Genomic DNA, 22,048 nt, shown 5'->3' with positions numbered 1-22,048 from the left:
ACAGCCATTATGCTGCAAGCGCGGGATTTCCTGGATTTACACCCAGAGGCACTGAAGGAACACCAACATATTTCCACCTCAGGAAGGTGAGATGATTGGAGGGAGATTTGAAGGGGTCACTATCGTATCTGTCCGCTGTCATTGTCCTTCTACATGGTTCAAGCAATCACTGGGCTGATTCTGGAGGGATCCCTGTTTGTCTTCTGTGTGGAACGGGGAATGCGTTTTCATTCAGACAATTCACATGAAGAGAATTAAACCTTCATTCCCTGAATGGGAACTGTATCCATGTCTGGACGATACAAACTTTGACTCCTCAGCACGGGCCCCCGGTAATGCTGACAGTATCCAAAGCGACCTGAATTGTACACGCCCTTGTGCCTGTCCATCCCTTCATAACCACCTTCGGCAACAAAGTTTCTCTCTTCAATTTTGCAAATGCTTCATATTATCGCCTTAGGTTTCAAAGTAAAGAAAGCGGAGCTGTGGTAATCTGATGTTGGTCAGGAGGTGTAATGCAGGAATGTACAGAACAGGTTGACGCGGGCAGAGATACGTTTTGAGGCGTGAGGTTGCAGTGAAGGGGTTCCAATAATAAAAGGCGCTGTCCATCTCGTCTGATTCTCCATCCCGGGATTCAAATCAACAGAGGTTTCTCGCTGGACTGGTTCAGGATCTTGACTGGAAGAGGCCATGGCACATGGTATGAAAAGATGTTTCACTGGAGTGAATCAAAAAATCGCGGAGTGACTGTGAATAAAATGATGGCAACTTCCAGCAGAGGCGCAGGCGACCCTGAAGCAGGTACCCGAGGGTAAATATGTTTCCTTGGGCATTGAAAGACATTGCTTCACGGAGTGGGACATCTGATGTGAAACAGTGACGATAATTATTTTTACTGATTGTTCACCTTGTGAATACTGTTTCCCCCGATGTCCATGTGTCCATTTCATATCGACTCCCTGTCATACCTCCAGTTGCCGTTGGGCCACTGACATCATGGATAATGCCTCGGAGTTTTGGTGGTTCGAATCCTTCCTGATTTGTGTGCAATGTACTGCAGGGATTGGATCAAAGGGCCTCGAATTTGGGAGTATTGTACCTCAATGTGCGACAGATTTTGAGGAGCTGCAGAATTGGATCAGTGTGTTTTCAAATTTGAAAGTTCCATGTGAGGCAATTGTCCATTTTAAATTCCAACTCATCGCAATGTCTCTGATTGTCTGTAAAACTGGCTTTAGTTGCACCAAAAGCTGCCTTTCGTTGGAGAAATCTTTGTGTGTGGGGGGGGTGGGGGGGTGGGGGAGGTGATCTTTAGTAGATGGAGAGCGGAACTGAAGCACAAGGAGCTGGTATAATCCCGAAACCTCTGCCCTCCCTGGCACACCCCAGACCCACCTCCGGGCATGTGTGTCTGTGACTCACTCTATGGGGGAAAATGTGAATGGGTTGCTCGAGGGGATTTATCTTCAGTATGACGGTGTTTCACTCCCTCCCATTGTTGTCTCGTTTAAGATCATAGGGATAATCTTATCTGAATTTTGCGTTGAAAACATCAGAACACACAAGGTATCGTGCCGAAGATGGACACGGGATCGAAAAAGGAAATTCAGGAGGTGGAGCAGCGTCACTGCTTCCTCCGGTATGATAGAAAATAAAGGAGCTGGAGCAGTGTCTCCATTTCCTCCTGTATTATAGAAAATAAAGGAGCTGGAGCAGCGTCACTGCTTCCTCCTGTATTATAGAAAATAAAGGAGCTGGAGCAGCGTCTCTGCTTCCTCCCGTATTATAGAAAATAAAGGAGCTGGAGCAGCGGCACTGCTTCCTCCTGTATTATAGAAAATAAAGGAGCTGGAGCAGCGTCACTGCTTCCTCCTGTATTATAGAAAATAAAGGAGCTGGAGCAGCGTCTCTGCTTCCTCCCGTATTATAGAAAAGAAAGGAGCTGGAGCAGCGTCACTGCTTCCTCCTGTATTATAGAAAATAAAGGAGCTGGAGCAGCGTCACTGCTTCCTGCTGTATTATACAAAATAAAGGAGCTGGAGCAGTGTCACTGCTTCCTCCTGTATTATAGAAAATAAAGCAGCCGGAGCATCGTCACTGCTTCCTCCTGTATTATAGAAAATTAAGGAGCTGGAGCACATCACTGCTTCCTCCTGCATTATAGAAAATAAAGGAGCAGGTGCAGCGTCACTGCTTCCTCCTGTATTATAGAAAATAAAGCAGCCGGAGCATCGTCACTGCTTCCTCCTGTATTATAGAAAATTAAGGAGCTGGAGCACATCACTGCTTCCTCCTGCATTATAGAAAAGAAAGGAGCAGGTGCAGCGTCACTGCTTCCTCCTGTATTATAGAAAATAAAGGAGCTGGAGCAGAGTCACTGCTTCCTCCTGTATTATAGAAAATAAAGGAGCTGGAGCAGCGTCACTGCTTCCTCCTGTATTATAGAAAATAAAGGAGCTGGAGCAGAGTCACTGCTTCCTCCTGTATTGTAGAAAATAAAGGAGCTGGAGCAACGTCACTGCTTCCTACTGTATTGTGGAAAATAAAGGAGCTGGAGCAGCGTCACTGCTTCCTCCTGTATTATAAAAAATTAATGAGCCGGAGCAGCGTTTCTGCTTCCACCTGTAATATAGAAAATAAAGGAGCTGGAGCAGCGTCACTGCTTCCTCCTGTAATATAGAAAATAAAGGAGCTGGAGCAGCGTCACTGCTTCCTCCTGTAATATAGAAAATAAAGGAGCTGGAGCAGCGTCACTGCTTCCTGCTGTATTATAGAAAATAAAGGATCTGGAGCAGCGTCACTGCTTCCTCCTGTATTATAGAAAATAAAGGAGCTGGAGCAGCGTCACTGCTTCCTGCTGTATTATAGAAAATAAAGGATCTGGAGCAGCGTCACTGCTTCCTCCTGTAATATAGAAAATAAAGGAGCTGGAGCAGCGTCACTGCTTCCTCCTGTATTATAGAAAATAAAGGAGCTGGAGCAGGGTCACTGCTTCCTGCTGTATTATAGAAAATAAAGGAGCTGGAGCAGTGTCTCTGCTTCCTCCTGTATTATAGAAGATAAAGGAGCTGGAGCAGCGTCATTGCTTCCTCTGGTATTATAGAAAATAAAGGAGCTGGAGCAGCGTCACTGCTTCCTCCTGTATTATCGAAAATAAAGGATCTGGAGCAGCGTCACTGCTTCCTCCTGTATTATAGAAAATAAAGGAGCTGGAGCAGCGGCACTGCTTCCTCCTGTATTATAGAAAATAAAGGAGCTGGAGCAGCGTCACTGCTTCCTCCTGTATTATAGAAAATAAAGGAGCTGGAGCAGCGTCTCTGCTTCCTCCTGTATTATAGAAAAGAAAGGAGCTGGAGCAGCGTCACTGCTTCCTCCTGTATTATAGAAAATAAAGGAGCTGGAGCAGCGTCACTGCTTCCTGCTGTATTATACAAAATAAAGGAGCTGGAGCAGTGTCACTGCTTCCTCCTGTATTATAGAAAATAAAGCAGCCGGAGCATCGTCACTGCTTCCTCCTGTATTATAGAAAATTAAGGGGCTGGAGCACATCACTGCTTCCTCCTGCATTATAGAAAAGAAAGGAGCAGGTGCAGCGTCACTGCTTCCTCCTGTATTATAGAAAATAAAGGAGCTGGAGCAGCGTCACTGCTTCCTCCTGTATTATAGAAAATAAAGGAGCTGGAGCAGCGTCACTGCTTCCTGCTGTATTATAGAAAATAAAGGATCTGGAGCAGCGTCACTGCTTCCTCCTGTATTATAGAAAATAAAGGAGCTGGAGCAGCGTCACTGCTTCCTGCTGTATTATAGAAAATAAAGGATCTGGAGCAGCGTCACTGCTTCCTCCTGTAATATAGAAAATAAAGGAGCTGGAGCAGCGTCACTGCTTCCTCCTGTATTATAGAAAATAAAGGAGCTGGAGCAGGGTCACTGCTTCCTGCTGTATTATAGAAAATAAAGGAGCTGGAGCAGTGTCTCTGCTTCCTCCTGTATTATAGAAGATAAAGGAGCTGGAGCAGCGTCATTGCTTCCTCTGGTATTATAGAAAATAAAGGAGCTGGAGCAGCGTCACTGCTTCCTCCTGTATTATCGAAAATAAAGGATCTGGAGCAGCGTCACTGCTTCCTCCTGTATTATAGAAAATAAAGGAGCTGGAGCAGCGGCACTGCTTCCTCCTGTATTATAGAAAATAAAGGAGCTGGAGCAGCGTCACTGCTTCCTCCTGTATTATAGAAAATAAAGGAGCTGGAGCAGCGTCTCTGCTTCCTCCTGTATTATAGAAAAGAAAGGAGCTGGAGCAGCGTCACTGCTTCCTCCTGTATTATAGAAAATAAAGGAGCTGGAGCAGCGTCACTGCTTCCTGCTGTATTATACAAAATAAAGGAGCTGGAGCAGTGTCACTGCTTCCTCCTGTATTATAGAAAATAAAGCAGCCGGAGCATCGTCACTGCTTCCTCCTGTATTATAGAAAATTAAGGGGCTGGAGCACATCACTGCTTCCTCCTGCATTATAGAAAATAAAGGAGCAGGTGCAGCGTCACTGCTTCCTCCTGTATTATAGAAAATAAAGCAGCCGGAGCATCGTCACTGCTTCCTCCTGTATTATAGAAAATTAAGGAGCTGGAGCACATCACTGCTTCCTCCTGTATTATAGAAAATAAAGGAGCTGGAGCAGAGTCACTGCTTCCTCCTGTATTAAAGAAAATAAAGGAGCTGGAGCAGCGTCACTGCTTCCTCCTGTATTATAGAAAATAAAGGAGCTGGAGCAGCGTCACTGCTTCCTGCTGTATTATAGAAAATAAAGGATCTGGAGCAGCGTCACTGCTTCCTCCTGTATTATAGAAAATAAAGGAGCTGGAGCAGCGTCACTGCTTCCTGCTGTATTATAGAAAATAAAGGATCTGGAGCAGCGTCACTGCTTCCTCCTGTAATATAGAAAATAAAGGAGCTGGAGCAGCGTCACTGCTTCCTCCTGTATTATAGAAAATAAAGGAGCTGGAGCAGGGTCACTGCTTCCTGCTGTATTATAGAAAATAAAGGAGCTGGAGCAGTGTCTCTGCTTCCTCCTGTATTATAGAAGATAAAGGAGCTGGAGCAGCGTCATTGCTTCCTCTGGTATTATAGAAAATAAAGGAGCTGGAGCAGTGTCACTGCTTCCTCCTGTATTATAGAAGATAAATGAGCTGTTGCAGCGTCACTGCTTCCTCCTGTATTATCGAAAATAAAGGATCTGGAGCAGCGTCACTGCTTCCTCCTGTATTATAGAAAATAAAGGAGCTGGAGCAGTGTCACTGCTTCCTGCCGTATTGTAGATAATAAAGGAGCTGGAGCAGCGTCACTGCTTCCTCCTGTATTAGAGAAGATAAAGGAGCTGGAGCAGTGTCACTGCTTCCTCCTGTATTATAGAAAATAAAGGAACTGGAGCAGCGTCACTGCTTCCTCATGTATTAGAGAAAATAAAGGATCTGGAGCAGCGTCACTGCTTCCTCCTGTATTATAGAAAATAAAGGAGCTGGAGCAGAGTCACTGCTTCCTCCTGTATGACAGAAAATAAAGGAGCTCGAGCAGAGTCACTGCTTCCTCCTGTATTATAGAAAATAAAGGAGCTGGAGCAGTGTCTTTGCTTCCTCCTGCATTATAGAAAATAAAGGAGCTGGAGCAGCGTCACTGCTTCTTCCTGTATTATAGAAAATAAAGAAGATGGAGCAGCGTCACTGCTTCCTCCTGTATTATAGAAAATAAAGTAGCTGGAGCAGCGTCGCTTCTTCCACATGTATTATAGAAATTAAAGGAGCTGGAGCAGTGTCACTGCTTCCTCCTGTGTTATAGAAAATAAAAGAGCTGGAGCAGGGTCACTGCTTCCTGCTGTATTATAGAAAATAAAGGAGCTGGAGCAGTGTCTCTGCTTCCTCCTGTATTTTAGAAGATAAAGGAGCTGGAGCAGCGTCACTGCTTCCTCTGGTATTATAGAAAATAAAGGAGCTGGAGCAGTGTCACTGCTTCCTCCTGTATTATAGAAGATAAATGAGCTGTTGCAGCGTCACTGCTTCCTCCTGTATTATCGAAAATAAAGGATCTGGAGCAGCGTCACTGCTTCCTCCTGTATTATAGAAAATAAAGGAGCTGGAGCAGAGTCTCTGCTTCCTCCTGTATGATAGAAAATAAAGGAGCTGGAGCAGTGTCACTGCTTCCTCCTGTACTATAGAAAATAAAGGATCTGGAGCAGCGTCACTGCTTCCTCCTGTATTATAGAAAATAAAGGAGCTGGACCAGCGTAACTGTTTTCTCCTGTATTATAGAAAATAAAGGAGCTGGAGCAGCGTCACTGCTTCCTCATGTATTATAGAAAATAAAGGAGCTGGAGCAGCGTCACTGCTTCCTCCTGTATTAGAGAAGATAAAGGAGCTGGAGCAGGGTCACTGCTTCCTCCTGTATTATAGAAAATAAAGGAGCTGGAGCAGCGTCACTGCTTCCTCCTGTATTATAGAAAATAAAGGAACTGGAGCAGCGTCACTGCTTCCTCATGTATTAGAGAAAATAAAGGAGCTGGAGCAGTGTCACTGCTTCCTCCTGTATTATAGAAAATAAAGGAGCTGGAGCAGCGTCACTGCTTCCTCCTGTATTATAGAAAATAAAGGAACTGGAGCAGCGTCACTGCTTCCTCATGTATTAGAGAAAATAAAGGAGCTGGAGCAGCGTCACTGCTTGCTCCTGTATTATAGAAAATAAAGGAGCTGGAGCAGAGTCTCTGCTTCCTCCTGTATGATAGAAAATAAAGGAGCTGGAGCAGAGTCACTGCTTCCTCCTGTATTATAGAAAATAAAGGAGCTGGAGCAGAGTCACTGCTTCCTCCTGTATTATAGAAAATAAAGGAGCTGCAGCAGTGTCTTTGCTTCGTCCTGCATTATAGAAAATAAAGGAGCTGGAGCAGCGTCACTGCTTCCTCCTGTATTCTGGAAAATAAAGGAGCTGGAGCAGAGTCACTGCTTCCTCCTGTGTTCTAGAAAATAAAGGAGCTGGACCAGAGTCACTGCTTCCTCCTGTATTATAGAAAATAAAGGAGCTGGAGCAGGGTCACTGTTTCCTACTGTATTATAGAAAATAAAGGAGCTGGAGCAGCGTCACTGCTTCTTCCTGTATTATAGAAAATAAAGAAGCTGGAGCAGCGTCAGTGCTTCCTCCTGTATTATAGAAAATAAAGGAGCTGGAGCAGCGTCGCTACTTCCACATGTATGATAGAAATTAAAGGAGCTGGAGCAGCGTCACTGCTTCCTCCAGTATTATAGAATATAAAGGAGCTGGAGCAGCGTCACTGCTTCCTCCTGTATTATAGAAAATGAAGTTGCTGGAGCAGCGTCTCTGCTTTCACCTGTATTACAGAAAATAAAGGAGCTGGAGCCGAGTCACTGCTTCCTCCTGTATTATAGAAAATAAAGGAGCTGGAGCAGCGTCACTACTACCTTCTGTATTATAGAAAATAAACGAGCTGGAGCTGCGTCACTGCTTCCTCTGGTATTATAGAAAATAAAGGAGCTGGAGCAGTGTCCCTGCTTCCTCCTGCATTATAGAAGATAAATGAGCTGTTGCAGCGACACTGCTTCCTCCTGTATTATCGAAAATAAAGGATCTGGAGCAGCGTCACTGCTTCCTCCTGTATTATAGAAAATAAAGGAGCTGGAGCAGTGTAACTGCTTCCTCCTGTATTATAGAAAATAAAGGAGCTGGAGCAGTGTCACTGCTTCCTCCTGCATTATACAAAATAAAGGAGCTGGAGCAGCGTCACTGCTTCTTCCTGTATTATAGAAAATAAAGAAGCTGGAGCAGCGTCAGTGCTTCCTCCTGTATTATAGAAAATAAAGGAGCTGGAGCAGCGTCGCTACTTCCACATGTATGATAGAAGTTAAAGGAGCTGGAGCAGCGTCACTGCTTCATCCAGTACTATAGAATATAAAGGAGCTGGAGCAGCGTCACTGCTTCCTCCTGTATTATAGAAAATAAAGGAGCTGGAGCAGCGTCTCTGCTTTCACCTGTATTACAGAAAATAAAGCATCTGGGGCAGAGTCACTGCTTCCTCCTGTATTATAGAAAATAAAGTAGCTGGAGCAGCGTCACTGCTTCCTCCTGTATTATAGAAAATAAAGGTGCTGGAGCAGCGTCACTGCTTCCTCCTGTATTATAGAAAATAAAGGAGCTGGAGCCGAGTCACTGCTTCCTCCTGTATTATAGAAAATAAAGGAGCTGGAGCAGCGTCACTACTACCTTCTGTATTATAGAAAATAAAGGAGCTGGAGCAGAGTCACTGCTTCCTCCTGTGTTATAGAAAATAAACGAGCTGGAGCTGCGTCACTGCTTCCTCTGGTATTATAGAAAATAAAGGAGCTGGAGCAGTGTCCCTGCTTCCTCCTGCATTATAGAAGATAAATGAGCTGTTGCAGCGACACTGCTTCCTCCTGTATTATCGAAAATAAAGGATCTGGAGCAGCGTCACTGCTTCCTCCTGTATTATAGAAAATAAAGGAGCTGGAGCAGTGTAACTGCTTCCTCCTGTATTATAGAAAATAAAGGAGCTGGAGCAGTGTCACTGCTTCCTCCTGCATTATACAAAATAAAGGAGCTGGAGCAGCGTCACTGCTTCTTCCTGTATTATAGAAAATAAAGAAGCTGGAGCAGCGTCAGTGCTTCCTCCTGTATTATAGAAAATAAAGGAGCTGGAGCAGCGTCGCTACTTCCACATGTATGATAGAAGTTAAAGGAGCTGGAGCAGCGTCACTGCTTCATCCAGTACTATAGAATATAAAGGAGCTGGAGCAGCGTCACTGCTTCCTCCTGTATTATAGAAAATAAAGGAGCTGGAGCAGCGTCTCTGCTTTCACCTGTATTACAGAAAATAAAGCATCTGGGGCAGAGTCACTGCTTCCTCCTGTATTATAGAAAATAAAGTAGCTGGAGCAGCGTCACTGCTTCCTCCAGTAGTATAGAATATAAAGGAGCTGGAGCAGCGTCACTGCTTCCTCCTGTATTATAGAAAATAAAGGAGCTGGAGCTGCGTCACTGCTTCCTCTGGTATTATAGAAAATAAAGGAGCTGGAGCAGTGTCCCTGCTTCCTCCTGCATTATAGAAGATAAATGAGCTGTTGCAGCGACACTGCTTCCTCCTGTATTATCGAAAATAAAGTATCTGGAGCAGCGTCACTGCTTCCTCCTGTACTATAGAAAATAAAGGAGCTGGAGCAGTGTAACTGCTTCCTCCTGTATTATAGATAATAAAGGAGCTGAAGCAGCGTCACAGCTTCCTCCTGCATTATACAAAATAAAGGAGCTGGAGCAGCGTCACTGCTTCCTCCTGTATTATAGAAAATAAAGGAGCTGGAGCAGAGTCACTGCTTCCTCCTGTATTATAGAAAATAAAGGAGCTGGAGCAGCGTCACTGCTTCCTCCTGTAATATAGAAAATAAAGGAGCTGGAGCAGCGTCTCTGCTTCCTGCTGTATTATAGAAAATAAAGGATCTGGAGCAGCGTCATTGCTTCCTCCTGTATTATAGAAAATAAAGGATCTGGAGCAGCGTCACTGCTTCCTCCTGTAATATAGAAAATAAAGGAGCTGGAGCAGCATCACTGCTTCCTCCTGTATTAAAGAAAATAAAGGAGCTGGAGCAGGGTCACTGCTTCCTGCTGTATTATAGAAAATAAAGGAGCTGGAGCAGTGTCTCTGCTTCCTCCTGTATTATAGAAGATAAAGGAGCTGGAGCAGCGTCACTGCTTCCTCCTGTATTATAGAAAATAAAGGAGCTGGAGCAGCGTCACTGCTTCCTCCCGTATTATAGAAAATAAAGGAGCTGGACCAGCGTAACTGTTTCCTCCTGTATTATAGAAAATAAAGGAGCTGGAGCAGCGTCACTGCTTCCTCCTGTATTATAGAAAATAAAGGAGATGGAGCAGCGTCACTACTTCCTCCTGTATTAGAGAAGATAAACGAGCTGGAGCAGGGTCACTGCTTCCTCCTGTATTATAGAAAATAAAGGAGCAGGAGCAGCGTCACTGCTTCCTCCTGTATTATAGAAAATAAAAGAACTGGAGCAGCGTCACTGCTTCCTCATGTATTAGAGAAAATAAAGGAGCTGGAGCAGCGTCACTGCTTCCTCCTGTATTAGAGAAGATAAAGGAGCTGGAGCAGTGTCTCTGCTTCCTCCTGTATTATAGAAGATAAAGGAGATATAGCAGCGTCACTGCTTCCTCTGGTATTATAGAAAATAAAGGAGCTGGCGCAGTGTCATTGCTTCCTCCTGTATTAGAGAAGATAAATTAGCTGTTGCAGCGTCACTGCTTCCTCCTGTATTATCGAAAATAACGGATCTGGAGCAGCGTCACTGCTTCCTCCTGTATTATAGAAAATAAAGGAGCTGGAGCAGTGTCACTGCTTCCTCCTATATTATAGAAAATAACGGAGCTGGAGCAGCGTCACTGCTTCCTCCTGTATTATAGAAAATAAAGGAGCTGGACCAGCGTAACTGTTTCCTCCTGTATTATAGAAAATAAAGGAGCTGGAGCAGCGTCACTGCTTCCTGCTGTATTATAGAAAATAAAGGAGCTGGAGCAGCGTCACTGCTTCCTCCTGTATTATAGAAAATAAAGGAACTGGAGCAGCGTCACTGCTTCCTCCTGTATTATAGAAAATAAAGGAGCTGGAGCAGCGTCGCTACTTCCACATGTATGATAGAAATTAAAGGAGCTGGAGCAGCGTCAATGTTTCCTCCTGTATTATAGAATATAAAGGAGCTGGAGCAGCGTCACTGCTTCCTCCTTTATTATAGACAATAAAGGAGCTGGAGCAGCGTCTCTGATTTCACCTGTATTACAGAAAATAAAGCATCTGGTGCAGAGTCACTGCTTCCTCCTGTATTATAGAAAATAAAGTAGCTGGAGCAGCGTCACTGCTTCCTCCAGTAGTATAGAAAATAAAGGAGCTGGAGCAGAGTCACTGCTTCCTCCTGTATTATAGAAAATAAAGGAGCTGGAGCAGCGTCACTACTTCCTTCTGTATTTTAGAAAATAAAGGAGCTGGAGCAGAGTCACTGCTTCCTCCTGTGTTATAGAAAATAAACGAACTGGAGCTGCGTCACTGCTTCCTCTGGTATTATAGAAAATAAAGGAGCTGGAGCAGTGTCACTGCTTCCTCCTGTATTATAGAAGATAAATGAGCTGTTGCAGCGTCCCTGCTTCCTCCTGTATTATCGAAAATAAAGGATCTGGAGCAGCGTCACTGCTTCCTCCTGTATTATAGAAAATAAAGGAGCTGGAGCAGTGTAACTGCTTCCTCCTGTATTATAGATAATAAAGGAGCTGGAGCAGCGTCACAGCTTCCTCCTGCATTATAGAAAATAAAGGAGCTGGAGCAGCGTCACTGCTTCCTCCTGTATTATAGAAAATAAAGGATCTGGAGCAGAGTCACTGCTTCCTCCTGTATTATAGAAAATAAAGGAGCTGGAGCAGCGTCACTGCTTCCTCCTGTAATATAGAAAATAAAGGAGCTGGAGCAGCGTCACTGCTTCCTGCTGTATTATAGAAAATAAAGGATCTGGAGCAGCGTCACTGCTTCCTCCTGTATTATAGAAAATAAAGGATCTGGAGCAGCGTCACTGCTTCTTCCTGTAATATAGAAAATAAAGGAGCTGGAGCAGCATCACTGCTTCCTCCTGTATTATAGAAAATAAAGGAGCTGGAGCAGGGTCACTGCTTCCTGCTGTATTATAGAAAATAAAGGAGCTGGAGCAGTGTCTCTGCTTCCTCCTGTATTATACAAGATAAAGGAGCTGGAGCAGCGTCACTGCTTCCTCCTGTATTATAGAAAATAAAGGAGCTGGAGCAGCGTCACTGCTTCCTCCTGTAATATAGAAAATAAAGGAGCTGGAGCAGCGTCACTGCTTCCTGCTGTATTATAGAAAATAAAGGATCTGGAGCAGCGTCACTGCTTCCTCCTGTAATATAGAAAATAAAGGAGCTGGAGCAGCATCACTGCTTCCTCCTGTATTATAGAAAATAAAGGAGCTGGAGCAGGGTCACTGCTTCCTGCTGTATTATAGAAAATAAAGGAGCTGGAGCAGTGTCTCTGCTTCCTCCTGTATTATACAAGATAAAGGAGCTGGAGCAGCGTCACTGCTTCCTCCTGTATTATAGAAAATAAAGAGCTGGAGCAGCGTCACTGCTTCCTCCTGTAATATCGAAAATAAAGGAGCTGGAGCAGCGTCTCTGCTTCCTGCTGTATTATAGAAAATAAAGGATCTGGAGCAGCGTCATTGCTTCCTCCTGTATTATAGAAAATAAAGGATCTGGAGCAGCGTCACTGCTTCCTCCTGTAATATAGAAAATAAAGGATCTGGAGCAGCGTCACTGCTTCCTCCTGTATTATAGAAAATAAAGGAGCTGGAGCAGGGTCACTGCTTCCTGCTGTATTATAGAAAATAAAGGAGCTGGAGCAGTGTCTCTGCTTCCTCCTGTATTATAGAAGATAAAGGAGCTGCAGCAGCGTCACTGCTTCCTCCTGTATTATAGAAAATAAAGGAGCTGGAGCAGCGTCACTGCTTCCTCCTGTATTATAGAAAATAAAGGAGCTGGACCAGCGTAACTGTTTCCTCCTGTATTATAGAAAATAAAGGAGCTGGAGCAGCGTCACTGCTTCCTCCTGTATTATAGAAAATAAAGGAGCTGGAGCAGCGTCACTACTTCCTCCTGTATTAGAGAAGATAAAGGAGCTGGAGCAGGGTCACTGCTTCCTCCTGTATTATAGAAAATAAAGGAGCTGGAGCAGCGTCACTGCTTCCTCCTGTATTATAGAAAATAAAGGAACTGGAGCAGCGTCACTGCTTCCACATGTATTAGAGAAAATAAAGGAGCTGGAGCAGCGTCACTGCTTCCTCCTGTATTAGAGAAGATAAAGGAGCTGGAGCAGTGTCTCTGCTTCCTCCTGTATTATAGAAGATAAAGGAGATGTAGCAGCGTCACTGCTTCCTCTGGTATTATAGAAAATAAAGGAGCTGGCGCAGTGTCACTGCTTCCTCCTGTATTATAGAAGATAAATTAGCTGTTGCAGCGTCACTGCTTCCTCCTGTATTATCGAAAATAACGGATCTGGAGCAGCGTCACTGCTTCCTCCTGTATTATAGAAAATAAAGGAGCTGGAGCAGTGTCACTGCTTCCTCCTGTATTATAGAAAATAAAGGAGCTGGAGCAGCGTCACTGCTTCCTCCTGTATTATAGAAAATAAAGGAGCTGGACCAGCGTAACTGTTTCCTCCTGTATTATAGAAAATAAAGGAGCTGGAGCAGCGTCACTGCTTCCTCCTGTATTATAGAAAATAAAGGAGCTGGAGCAGTGTCACTGCTTCCTCCCGTATTATAGAAAATAAAGGAGCTGGAGCAGCGTCACTGCTTCCTCCTGTATTATAGAAAATAAAGGAACTGGAGCAGCGTCACTGCTTCCTCCTGTATTATAGAAAATAAAGGAGCTGGAGCAGCGTCTTTACTTCCACATGTATGATAGAAATTAAAGGAGCTGGAGCAGCGTCACTGTTTCCTCCTGTATTATAGAATATAAAGGAGCTGGAGCAGCGTCACTGCCTCCTCCTGTATTATAGAAAATAAAGGAGCTGGAGCAGCGTCTCTGCTTTCACCTGTATTACAGAAAATAAAGCATCTGGGGCAGAGTCACTGCTTCCTCCTGTATTATAGAAAATAAAGTAGCTGGAGCAGCGTCACTGCTTCCTCCAGTAGTATAGAAAATAAAGGAGCTGGAGCAGAGTCACTGCTTCCTCCTGTATTATAGAAAATAAAGGAGCTGGAGCAGCGTCACTACTTCCTTCTGTATTATCGAAAATAAAGGAGCTGGAGCAGAGTCACTGCTTCCTCCTGTGTTATAGAAAATAAACGAACTGGAGCTGCGTCACTGCTTCCTCTGGTATTATAGAAAATAAAGGAGCTGGAGCAGTGTCACTGCTTCCTCCTGTATTATAGAAGATAAATGAGCTGTTGCAGCGTCACTGCTTCCTCCTGTATTATCGAAAATAAAGGAGCTGGAGCAGCGTCACTGCTTCCTCCTGTAATATAGAAAATAAAGGAGCTGGAGCAGGGTCACTGCTTCCTGCTGTATTATAGAAAATAAAGAATCTGGAGCAGCGTCACTGCTTCCTCCTGTATTATAGAAAATAAAGGAGCTGGAGCAGCGTCACTGCTTCTTCCTGTATTATAGAAAATAAAGAAGATGGAGCAGGGTCACTGCTTCCTGCTGTATTATAGAAAATAATGGAGATGGAGCAGTGTCTCTGCTTCCTCCTGTATTATAGAAGATAAAGGAGCTGGAGCAGCGTCACTGCTTCCTCCTGTATTATAGAAAATAAAGGAGCTGCAGCAGCGTCACTGCTTCCTCCTGTAATATAGAAAATAAAGGAGCTGGAGCAGCGTCACTGCTTCCTGCTGTATTATAGAAAATAAAGGATCTGGAGCAGCGTCACTGCTTCCTCCTGTAATATAGAAAATAAAGGAGCTGGAGCAGCGTCACTGCTTCCTCCTGTATTATAGAAAATAAAGGAGCTGGAGCAGCGTCACTGCTTCCTCCTGTAATATAGAAAATAAAGGAGCTGGAGCAGCGTCACTGCTTCCTGCTGTATTATAGAAAATAAAGGATCTGGAGCAGCGTCACTGCTTCCTCCTGTAATATAGAAAATAAAGGAGCTGGAGCAGCGTCACTGCTTCCTCCTGTATTATAGAAAATAAAGGAGCTGGACCAGCGTAACTGTTTCCTCCTGTATTATAGAAAATAAAGGAGCTGGAGCAGCGTCACTGCTTCCTCCTGTATTATAGAAAATAAAGGAGCTGGACCAGCGTAACTGTTTCCTCCTGTATTATAGAAAATAAAGGAGCTGGAGCAGCGTCGCTTCTTCCACATGTATTATAGAAATTAAAGGAGCTGGAGCAGCGTCACTGCTTCCTCCTGTAATATAGAAAATAAAGGAGCTGGAGCAGGGTCACTGCTTCCTCCTGTATTATAAAAGATAAATGAGCTGTTGCAGCGTCACTGCTTCCGCCTGTATTATCGAAAATAAAGGATCTGGAGCAGCGTCACTGCTTCCTCCTGTATTATAGAAAATAAAGGAGCTGGAGCAGTGTCACTGCTTCCTCCTGTATTATAGAAAATAAAGGAGCTGGAGCAGCGTCACTGCTTCCTCCTGTATTATAGAAAATAAAGGAGCTGGACCAGCGTAACTGTTTCCTCCTGTATTATAGAAAATAAAGGAGCTGGAGCAGCGTCACTGCTTCCTCCTGTATTATAGAAAATAAAGGAGCTGGAGCAGCGTCACTGCTTCCTCCTGTATTAGAGAAGATAAAGGTGCTGGAGCAGGGTCACTGCTTCCTCCTGTATTATAGAAAATAAAGGAGCTGGAGCAGCGTCACTGCTTCCTCCTGTATTATAGAAAATAAAGGAACTGGAGCAGCGTCACTGCTTCCTCATGTATTAGAGAAAATAAAGGAGCTGGAGCAGCGTGACTGCTTCCTCCTGTATTAGAGAAGATAAAGGAGCTGGAGCAGAGTCACTGCTTCCTCCAGTATTCTAGAAGATAAAGGAGATGTAGCAGCGTCACTGCTTCCTCTGGTATTGTAGAAAATAAAGGAGCTGGAGCAGTGTCACTGCTTCCTCCTGTATTATAGAAGATAAATTAGCTTTTGCAGCGTCACTGCTTCCACCTGTATTATCGAAAATAAAGGTTCTGGAGCAGCGTCACTGCTTCCTCCTGCATGATAGAAAATAAAGGAGCTGGAGCAGTGTCACTGCTTCCTTCTGTATTATAGAAAATAAAGGAGCTGGAGCAGCGTCACTGCTTCCTCCTGTATTATAGAAAATAAAGGAGCTGGACCAGCGTAACTGTTTCCTCCTGTATTATAGAAAATAAAGGAGCTGGAGCAGCGTCACTGCTTCCTCCTGTATTATAGAAAATAAAGGAGCTGGAGCAGCGTCACTGCTTCCTCCTGTATTATAGAAAATAAAGGAGCTGGAGCAGCGTCACTGCTTCCAGCTGTATTATAGAAAATAAAGGAGCTGGAGCAGCGTCACAGCTTCCTCCTGTTTTCTGGAAAATAAAGGAGCTGGAGTAGAGTCACTGCTTCCTCCTGTATTATAGAAAATAAAGGAGCAGGAGCAGAGTCAATGCTTCCTCCTGTATTATAGAAAATAAAGGAGCTGGAGCAGGGTCACTTTTTCCTCCTGTATTATAGAAAATAAAGGAGCTGGAGCAGCGTCACTGCTTCTTCCTGTATTATAGAAAATAAAGAAGCTGGAGCAGCGTCAATGTTTCCTCCTGTATTATAGAAAATAAAGGATCTGGAGCAGCGTCACTGCTTCCTCCTGTATTATAGAAAATAAAAGAGCTGGAGCAGCATCTCTGCTTTCTCCTCTTTTACAAAAAATAAAGCATCTGGGGCAGAGTCACTGCTTCCTCCTGTATTATAGAAAATAAAGGAGCTGGAGCAGCGTCGCTTCTTCCACATGTATTATAGAAATTAAAGGAGCTGGAGCAGCGTCACTGCTTCCTCCTGTAATATAGAAAATAAAGGAGCTGGAGCAGGGTCACTGTTTCCTCCTGTATTATAGAAAATAAAGTTGCTGGAGCAGCGTCACTGCTTCTTCCTGTATTATAGAAAATAAAGAAGATGGAGCAGCGTCACTGCTTCCGCCTGTATTATAGATAATAAAGGAGCTGGAGCAGCGTCGCTTCTTCCACATGTATTATAGAAATTAAAGGAGCTGGAGCAGTGTCACTGCTTCCTCCTGTGTTATAGAAAATAAAGGAGCTGGAGCGGCGTCACTGCTTCCTCCTGTATTATAGAAGATAAAGGAGCTGGAGCAGCGTCACTGCTTCCTCTGGTATTATAGAAAATAAAGGAGCTGGAGCAGTGTCACTGCTTCCTCTTGTATTATAGAAGATTCATGAGCTGTTGCAGCGTCACTGCTTCCTCCTGTATTATCGAAAATAAAGGATCTGGAGCAGCGTCACTGCTTCCTCCTGTATTATAGAAAATAAAGGAGCTGGAGCAGTGTAACTGCTTCCTCCTGTATTATAGATAATAAAGGAGCTGGAGCAGCGTCACAGCTTCCTCCTGCATTATAGAAAATAAAGAAGCTGGAGCAGCGTCACTGCTTCCTCCTGTATTATAGAAAATAAAGGAGCTGGAGCAGCGTCACTGCTTCTTCCTGTATTATAGAAAATAAAGAAGATGGAGCAGCGTCACTGCTTCCTCCTGTATTATAGAAAATAAAGGAGCTGGAGCAGCGTCACTGCTTCCTCCTGTATTATAGAAAATAAAGGAGCTGGAGCAGCGTCACTGCTTCCTCCTGTAATATATAAAATAAAGGAGCTGGAGCAGCGTCACTGCTTCCTGCTGTATTATAGAAAATAAAGAATCTGGAGCAGCGTCACTGCTTCCTCCTGTATTATAGAAAATAAAGGAGCTGGAGCAGCGTCACTGCTTCTTCCTGTATTATAGAAAATAAAGAAGATGGAGCAGCGTCACTGCTTCCTCCTGTATTATAGAAAATAAAGGAGATGGAGCAGCGTCGCTTCTTCCACATGTATTATAGAAATTAAAGGAGCTGGAGCAGTGTCACTGCTTCCTCCTGTGTTATAGAAAATAAAGGAGCTGGAGCAGGGTCACTGCTTCCTGCTGTATTATAGAAAATAAAGGAGCTGGAGCGGTGTCACTGCTTCCTCCTGTATTATAGAAGATAAAGGAGCTGGAGCAGCGTCACTGCTTCCTCTGGTATTATAGAAAATAAAGGATCTGGAGCAGCGTCACTGCTTCCTCCTGTATCATAGAAAATAAAGGAGCTGGAGCAGTGTAACTGCTTCCTCCTGTATTATAGAAAATAAAGGAGCTGGAGCAGCGTCACTGCTTCCTCCTGTATTATAGAAAATAAAGGATCTGGAGCAGCGTCACTGCTTCCTCCTGTATTATAGAAAATAAAGGATCTGGAGTAGCGTCACTGCTTCCTCCTGTAATATAGAAAATAAAGGAGCTGGTGCAGCATCACTGCTTCCTCCTGTATTATAGAAAATAAAGGAGCTGGAGCAGGGTCACTGCTTCCTGCTGTATTATAGAAAATAATGGAGATGGAGCAGTGTCTCTGCTTCCTCCTGTATTATAGAAGATAAAGGAGCTGGAGCAGCGTCACTGCTTCCTCCTGTATTATAGAAAATAAAGGAGCTGCAGCAGCGTCACTGCTTCCTCCTGTAATATAGAAAATAAAGGAGCTGGAGCAGCGTCACTGCTTCCTGCTGTATTATAGAAAATAAAGGATCTGGAGCAGCGTCACTGCTTCCTCCTGTAATATAGAAAATAAAGGAGCTGGAGCAGCGTCACTGCTTCCTCCTGTATTATAGAAAATAAAGGAGCTGGAGCAGCGTCACTGCTTCCTCCTGTAATATAGAAAATAAAGGAGCTGGAGCAGCGTCACTGCTTCCTGCTGTATTATAGAAAATAAAGGATCTGGAGCAGCGTCACTGCTTCCTCCTGTAATATAGAAAATAAAGGAGCTGGAGCAGCATCACTGCTTCCTCCTGTATTATAGAAAATAAAGGAGCTGGAGCAGGGTCACTGCTTCCTGCTGTATTATAGAAAATAAAGGAGCTGGAGCAGTGTCTCTGCTTCCTCCTGTTTTATAGAGGATAAAGGAGCTGGAGCAGCGTCACTGCTTCCTCCTGTATTATAGCAAATAAAGGAGCTGGAGCAGGGTCACTGTTTCCTCCTGTATTATAGAAAATAAAGGAGCTGGAGCAGCGTCACTGCTTCTTCCTGTATTATAGAAAATAAAGAACATGGAGCAGCGTCACTGCTTCCTCCTGTATTATAGAAAATAAAGGAGCTGGAGCAGCGTCGCTTCTTCCACATGTATTATAGAAATTAAAGGAGCTGGAGCAGCGTCACTGCTTCCTCCTGTAATATAGAAAATAAAGGAGCTGGAGCAGGGTCACTGCTTCCTCCTGTATTATAGAAGATAAATGAGCTGTTGCAGCGTCACTGCTTCCGCCTGTATTATCGAAAATAAAGGATCTGGAGCAGCGTCACTGCTTCCTCCTGTATTATAGAAAATAAAGGAGCTGGAGCAGTGTCACTGCTTCCTCCTGTATTATAGAAAATAAAGGAGCTGGAGCAGCGTCACTGCTTCCTCCTGTATTATAGAAAATAAAGGAGCTGGACCAGCGTAACTGTTTCCTCCTGTATTATAGAAAATAAAGGAGCTGGAGCAGCGTCACTGCTTCCTCCTGTATTATAGAAAATAAAGGAGCTGGAGCAGCGTCACTGCTTCCTCCTGTATTAGAGAAGATAAAGGTGCTGGAGCAGGGTCACTGCTTCCTCCTGTATTATAGAAAATAAAGGAGCTGGAGCAGCGTCACTGCTTCCTCCTGTATTATAGAAAATAAAGGAACTGGAGCAGCGTCACTGCTTCCTCATGTATTAGAGAAAATAAAGGAGCTGGAGCAGCGTGACTGCTTCCTCCTGTATTAGAGAAGATAAAGGAGCTGGAGCAGAGTCACTGCTTCCTCCAGTATTATAGAAGATAAAGGAGATGTAGCAGCGTCACTGCTTCCTCTGGTATTGTAGAAAATAAAGGAGCTGGAGCAGTGTCACTGCTTCCTCCTGTATTATAGAAGATAAATTAGCTTTTGCAGCGTCACTGCTTCCACCTGTATTATCGAAAATAAAGGTTCTGGAGCAGCGTCACTGCTTCCTCCTGCATGATAGAAAATAAAGGAGCTGGAGCAGTGTCACTGCTTCCTCCTGTATTATAGAAAATAAAGGAGCTGGAGCAGCGTCACTGCTTCCTCCTGTATTATAGAAAATAAAGGAGCTGGACCAGCGTAACTGTTTCCTCCTGTATTATAGAAAATAAAGGAGCTGGAGCAGCGTCACTGCTTCCTCCTGTATTATAGAAAATAAAGGAGCTGGAGCAGCGTCACTGCTTCCTCCTGTATTATAGAAAATAAAGGAGCTGGAGCAGCGTCACTGCTTCCAGCTGTATTATAGAAAATAAAGGAGCTGGAGCAGCGTCACAGCTTCCTCCTGTTTTCTGGAAAATAAAGGAGCTGGAGTAGAGTCACTGCTTCCTCCTGTATTATAGAAAATAAAGGAGCTGGAGCAGAGTCACTGCTTCCTCCTGTATTATAGAAAATAAAGGAGCTGGAGCAGGGTCACTTTTTCCTCCTGTATTATAGAAAATAAAGGAGCTGGAGCAGCGTCACTGCTTCTTCCTGTATTATAGAAAATAAAGAAGCTGGAGCAGCGTCAATGTTTCCTCCTGTATTATAGAAAATAAAGGATCTGGAGCAGCGTCACTGCTTCCTCCTGTATTATAGAAAATAAAAGAGCTGGAGCAGCATCTCTGCTTTCTCCTCTTTTACAAAAAATAAAGCATCTGGGGCAGAGTCACTGCTTCCTCCTGTATTATAGAAAATAAAGGAGCTGGAGCAGCGTCGCTTCTTCCACATGTATTATAGAAATTAAAGGAGCTGGAGCAGCGTCACTGCTTCCTCCTGTAATATAGAAAATAAAGGAGCTGGAGCAGGGTCACTGTTTCCTCCTGTATTATAGAAAATAAAGGTGCTGGAGCAGCGTCACTGCTTCTTCCTGTATTATAGAAAATAAAGAAGATGGAGCAGCGTCACTGCTTCCGCCTGTATTATAGATAATAAAGGAGCTGGAGCAGCGTCGCTTCTTCCACATGTATTATAGAAATTAAAGGAGCTGGAGCAGTGTCACTGCTTCCTCCTGTGTTATAGAAAATAAAGGAGCTGGAGCGGCGTCACTGCTTCCTCCTGTATTATAGAAGATAAAGGAGCTGGAGCAGCGTCACTGCTTCCTCTGGTATTATAGAAAATAAAGGAGCTGGAGCAGTGTCACTGCTTCCTCTTGTATTATAGAAGATTCATGAGCTGTTGCAGCGTCACTGCTTCCTCCTGTATTATCGAAAATAAAGGATCTGGAGCAGCGTCACTGCTTCCTCCTGTATTATAGAAAATAAAGGAGCTGGAGCAGTGTAACTGCTTCCTCCTGTATTATAGATAATAAAGGAGCTGGAGCAGCGTCACAGCTTCCTCCTGCATTATAGAAAATAAAGAAGCTGGAGCAGCGTCACTGCTTCCTCCTGTATTATAGAAAATAAAGGAGCTGGAGCAGAGTCACTGCTGCCTCCTGTATTATAGAAAATAAAGAAGCTGGAGCAGCGTCACTGCTTCCTCCTGTAATATAGAAAATAAAAGAGCTGGAGCAGCGTCACTGCTTCCTGCTGTATTATAGAAAATAAAGGATCTGGAGCAGCGTCACTGCTTCGTCCTGTATTATAGAAAATAAAGGATCTGGAGCAGCGTCACTGCTTCCTCCTGTAATATAGAAAATAAAGGAGCTGGAGCAGCATCACTGCTTCCTCCTGTATTATACAAAATAAAGGAGCTGGGGCAGGGTCACTGCTTCCTGCTGTATTATAGAAAATAAAGGAGCTGGAGCAGTGTCTCTGCTTCCTCCTGTATTATAGAAGATATAGGAGCTGGAGCATCGTCACTGCTTCCTCCTGTATTATAGAAAATAAAGGAGCTGGAGCAGCGTCACTGCTTCCTCCTGTAATATAGAAAATAAAGGAGCTGGAGCAGCGTCACTGCTTCCTGCTGTATTCTAGAAAATAAAGGATCTGGAGCAGCGTCACTGCTTCCTCCTGTAATATTAAAAATAAAGGAGCTGGAGCAGCGTCACTGCTTCCTCCTGTATTATAGAAAATAAAGGAGCTGGAGCAGCGTCACTACTTCCTCCTGTAATATAGAAAATAAAGGAGCTGGAGCAGCGTCACTGCTTCCTGCTGTATTATAGAAAATAAAGGATCTGGAGCAGCGTCACTGCTTATTCCTGTAATATAGAAAATAAAGGAACTGAAGCAGCATCACTGCTTCCTCCTGTATTATAGAAAATAAAGCAGCTGGAGCAGGGTCACTGCTTCCTGCTGTATTATAGAAAAT

Source organism: Chiloscyllium punctatum, chromosome 21, assembly GCF_047496795.1.
Source record: "Chiloscyllium punctatum isolate Juve2018m chromosome 21, sChiPun1.3, whole genome shotgun sequence".
Classification (NCBI taxonomy): domain Eukaryota; kingdom Metazoa; phylum Chordata; class Chondrichthyes; order Orectolobiformes; family Hemiscylliidae; genus Chiloscyllium; species Chiloscyllium punctatum.
The sequence above is the reverse complement of the archived record's forward strand: the minus strand, read 5'-3'. Positions refer to the sequence as shown.